The sequence below is a fragment of the Coenobita brevimanus genome, chromosome 22 (genome assembly GCF_032717465.1).
Source record: "Coenobita brevimanus isolate Jiangsu-jjx chromosome 22, ASM3271746v2, whole genome shotgun sequence".
Lineage (NCBI taxonomy): Eukaryota > Metazoa > Arthropoda > Malacostraca > Decapoda > Coenobitidae > Coenobita > Coenobita brevimanus.
The window spans coordinates 47,441,141-47,446,599 of record NC_136975.1 but is presented as its reverse complement, the minus strand read 5'-3'; positions in this window follow the sequence as shown (position 1 = coordinate 47,446,599).

Sequence of the window (5,459 nt, the reverse complement as noted above, 5' to 3'; positions counted from 1 at the left end):
CTGAATATTTGGTTGTCATTATTCATGAAATGCAGCTGCTTAGTGTGTGTTACAGCAATAGTATCTAGATTAATAAAGAATATAGCTGTTGTTAAATAGTAAAGAAAGCAACCCAGGAAACAATTGCTGATATACAAGTGAGTAAATGAATCCATCCATCCATCCAATATCCAGTCCTATGTTGCCTCATGAGGAGCAGAATAAATGAAAATATAAATAAATGACTAAATGGCTGCCATCCAGCTCTTATGTTAGAAAGGGGAGGGGGTCAAGCCCCTCCAGTTCCTCCCTTGGCTGCACCCATGAAGGAACTAATGGAGGCTATATAAAACTGCTCCAATAAGAAAACTTCTCCTGATTTGAATATACAGTAATTGCATGGAGATAGCATGAATGGAATGTGTTAATAGTTCAGATCACCCAGATACAAAAGAGTTTTGGGTGTAACACTAACCATTAGAATGTTCAAAAAGGGTAGCCATGTGTGCATCTCTTTAATTGATAGTTTATTTTGATTAATTTTACACTATGTTGATGAAATGTATGGCATTCTAATTTCTGAAGTGGTCTGACTGTAGTGTTGCTTAGTACACATGTTCTCTTGTAGTGTTGCCACTGTGTATAAACTCACTGAAATAGTTTTTAAAGTTGTATCAGTAGCCCATTGTAGTCTACCTATCTATCTATTGCCAGACGCCGTAGTGCATACCATAAACTGTATGTAATACTGTATATCTTCCTCATTATCATCATCATCATCATCATCATCATCACTTTTTAGTGGTAGGTGGGGGTGCCCATCACCCACTCATTTAATGTAGTGACTACACTGAGCGATAAGCCTAATGGTATCTGTAACCCAGGAAATTTTTTACAGCACTGGATGCAGGCCTGAATCCAGACTGGGTGGTCAAAGGCTGCTGCATGCTTGCTGTGGGGCTCTGGGTGTATGCATAATCGACATTGAGAAAGAGCACAATATTTCTGAACAGCAGAGAGTGACTCTGTTTGCACTGATATTAAAGAACAGACTGTGAGAAAGTGAACCTTTAGGCAGGTGGGGGGGGAGGGTCACCTGACCCTCTTGACCCTCTGGGCCTGAGGTGGTAACTATATTACCAAATAATGGGGTAATGTCAAGCCTGCTGTGGTGTGCCTGTTAACTGGGTGGAGAGATGCAGATGTTCCATTCATCCAGGAACCAAACCTCCACACTCTTTTCTGCATCTCATTGTAGTGAGGCTTTATCTGCCATAGAGGAATGTTTCATTGCACAGGATCACCTTGCAGGGGTTATTGCTTACCTGCAGTTGATGAGTGTGCCTGATCAGATGGACCTGGGTTGATCTACTACTACTACTACTACATCTCATCACTCATATTCGAACCTAAAGATGGAGTGACATCTCATCACTCGTATTCCAACCAAAAGATGGAGTGAGGTTGTTGTGGCCCCAAGCTGATCTGGACATGAATTCAGTGGACTGCAGGCTAAGGTTACCTTTCTCCTGGAAGTCCACCAGCCACTTTCAAGGGACTAGTAGAGAACTGGGTGATGCTTGTATAGATGGGCAGCAGAACAGTTCTATCAGTGCCACCACGTGAGGCATGCTTCTCCAGCAGCAGTGATGCCGTACATTACTATTGGCAGAGTTAAAAGAATTTCAGACGAGGGTAAGTGTAACAGTGTTTGTAGGAGGAGGAAGCTGAAAATTAATACTGGTTGAAATAAAGGTGTGTATTTGGGAGGAAAGAGTTTGTAGTTATTTACTTAAAGTCATTCTGTAGCTTAGTGAAAGACAATGAGGACAATAGAATAGGAACGGGATAATAAGGTCCCAGAGGAAGATGGTGATGCAATATGGACTGAAACTATAAACAATTATTTTGCATGAATCTTTAGGCTTGCGACTTGGAGATGATTTTGAAAGCCTGAATGATGAACGAACAGATGTATGATCAATGTCACTGGTTAGTCTGTCGATGGTTTTACTTTTGTGCAGGTGAAAAATGAATGGTGGGGGTAGGGTGAGGCAGACTGAACCTGGGACCAGGTCATAGACATAGGTTGTGACCTCAGGGATATGGGACTGAATAGGAAGGCTACCAGAGATCAAGCAGTGTGGAGAGCTGCCATCAGGTGACCAAGGCTGATGCCTGCAAGCATGTTGGAGCCTTTATAAATGATATAAAGGCGTATAGTAGGGCATGAATGTTGGACTCTGGCTCCGTAACACCTCTTCCAAATGTTGGGCTCCCTAACACCTCTTTCAAATGTTGGGCTCCGTAACACCTCTTCCAAATTTTGGACTTTCTGGCTCCCTAACACTTCTTCCAAATGTTGGACTCCTGGCTCCCTAACACTTCTTCCAATTGTTGGACTCTGGCTCCCTAATACCTCTTCCTTAGCTATTTATTTTGCTTATTACACCCTAGTGTCTTCTGCATTATATTAATCCTTCAGACATGGCCATACTCTGCATAAGTAACATACAGAAGGATATTAATCAGCCATATTCAAATATAAATTGCTTAGGAAGTGGTGTTAGGGAGTTTCCTTAACCAACGAGAGTACAGAGCTCTGTCTGTACTCCTTGAAGGGATAATGTACTCCTGTGTGCTCTGTGAAGGGGCAATGTATTCCTGTGTGCTCCTTGAGGGGATAAGGTACAGCTTATGTACTCCTTGAAAGGGTAATGTACTCTGCTTCTCGAAGGGATAATGTACACCTTCTGTACTCCTTGAAAGGGTATTGTACTCTGTGTGCTCCTTGAAAGGATAATGTACTCTGTGTGCTCCTTGAAAGGATAATGTACATCTTGTGTATTCCTTAAAAGGGCAATGTACTCTGTGTGCTCCTTGAAGGGAGTAGGCTAATGGACTCTGTGTACTCCTTGAAGAGGGTAATGTACTCCTTGTATACTCCTTTAAAGGAATAATGAACTTTGTGCATCCTGAAGGGGTGATGTGTTCTTGTATACTCCTTGAAAGTGTAATGTACTCCCTGTGTACACCTTGAAGGAAGTAATTTACTCCCTGTGTACTCATTGACGGGGTAATGTACTGTATGTGTACCCCTTGAAGGGGTAATATACTGTGTGTGTGTGTGCGCGTGTGTGTGTGTGTGCGCGCGCGCGCCTCGAAGGGCATAATGAAAGATGTATGGATTCTCAAGCTCGAACAGAGAGAGAGAGAGAGAGAGATCCTTGTATATCCGTTTTGATCCTCTCCCCCAAAATGTAAATTTCGCACACATATCACGGCGATGTAGCATTGGTCATAAATGATAATGTGTCGTATGTAGCCTGATGTTAAAGGATGAAAGTTATCGTACATTGCCTGATTTGCGTTTCAATATATTCATTTTTTCCTCGTTAATAAACTATAAACCACCGTCCCTTTTATGCCTCATGTAGCTCAAAAATTAGCATACATGCTAAATAAATTGTATAAGTACTCTGTACAGCTCTACAATGATAGATATTATCAATCAATCAAAAATAAATTGATATATAAATAAACGACGGGGAATCGACTCCATACGGCGAATCGTCCTGACGGCGAATTATCCCAGAACCGCGGGACCTTTGTGTTTGTGATAGTTACAGGAATAGTAATGGAAGATGTCACTGAAGCACCTCGAGTTTTTGAAGGTAAGATATAAGTTGAAGAACTAACCGAACTTCTGACCGTATTATAAAAAATCTAGAGCGTGAATATGCGTATTTTTAAAAATCGAGAGCGTGTGCGCAGGCGGCCCCCCTATATTGAGTTTCTTAGCACGTAATAGGAATACATGGTACTTGATATTTGCATCTGATAACCTTAGGTGCTGGCAGATGACTGCCATAAATAAGAGGCATACCGGCAATCTTTATGGAGACAGGACGGTATTATTTCGGAAATACACCCAACTAAGGTAGAGTGAAGTTTATATATTCGTCATTATTTTAGTATATTCAAATTTTCTAGTATATACATCCTTGGGAGATGCACCTTTTTAGTACAAAGTAGGAGTGGGGGTTTTCCAGCTCTTACCTCCGACAGTTATCGAATATACTGTACAACCAGACAATTAAATTAGGTTAAGTTAGATGCAATGAAATATGAAGATAGCAGCTGGAAACTCCTCCCTTCCAATCTCCTTTTTTTTATGCACAAAGAAAAGCATTTGTGTTGAATTCTAATATGGTAGAAAATGCGTAGAACTGCATAAATTCAGCAATGAGCATACTGTATTAATTTCAGTGCGCTTTAGTTGGGTGTATTTCCGAAAGTTTGCTGGCAGGACCACCTCTCAAAAATTAATTTTTACCTACCCTTGAATTGATTCAGTGACTTATATGTGTACAGAAGTCGTTCTTCGAGTTTGACGAGGACCCATCAGCAAACAAGGAAAGGACAAACTGCAGGAGAGCTCTCATTAACAAAATAGAAAAGTTTTATGACAGGAATTATCATTCTTAATTGTAAATTCATTTGTGAGATTCTGTGAAAATATTTGTTACCATAGCTAAATTGTATAATTCTTTCATCACATCCAACTTGTGCAAAAATATCATGTTATTCAAAGGCATGAAGTTAGGTTTGTTGAATTTAGTGGTAGAGTCTTACAGAGTGCATTGGGTCGAGTTGGTCCTGAAATTCATTTGTCCTTAAATCATTCAGGTTAGATAGGTTAAATTAAGTTAGGATTGGTTGAATTAGGTTAGCTTAAGTTGTGATGGGTTAGGTTAGGCTAGGTCATATTAGGTTAGTATGGTCAGACGGTTAGTGAAAGACTGATTCTGGAGCCAAATCAACCTAAAAGTCCAACTTGGCCGGTGGCTGTTTGCCACGGTGTGTGTGTAAAACTGGTGGTTTCATGTTGGATATCTTCAAATTTGCACCATTCTGCAGCTTTTTAAAGGTATTGTTATGATAATTACATTGTAGTTGATTGAGGAAAAAAATGTACGGTAATCATAAATTTTATGAATGGGGGCTCACCCGCAGTTTCACCCAAGGAAAATATGATTACAGGGATAGATTATCAGAAGGTAATCCATAAGAAGACATTGGACCACTGTATTTTACAGATTTCTTCTTTTTTATCCCCTTGCCTTAGCTCTTCATGGGATTCTTTGAGTATTTCTGGATTGCATTTTTCAAGTTTTGACATTTTAAAGGTGGTGAAAGCTTTATAACAGGAAAAAATGAAGGATAAAAAGACAGAAGAGGAAGGATGGAAAGGAAGAAAGGAAAGTGTAGTCACCTGAGAACAACACGACATTAAGTGAGCGCCCCCACCAATCACTTGTACATACTGTATTTAGCATAAGCACAGTTTTTTCAGTAATGTGCAGAATAGTAAAAAGGTGTGGTTTACAAAATAAATTGCTTGGAAAGAGGTACTGTGAAGCGTTCTGTGCGACCTAGAATACAAACCTTAAATGTATCCATGGTGCTGGAAAGGGACA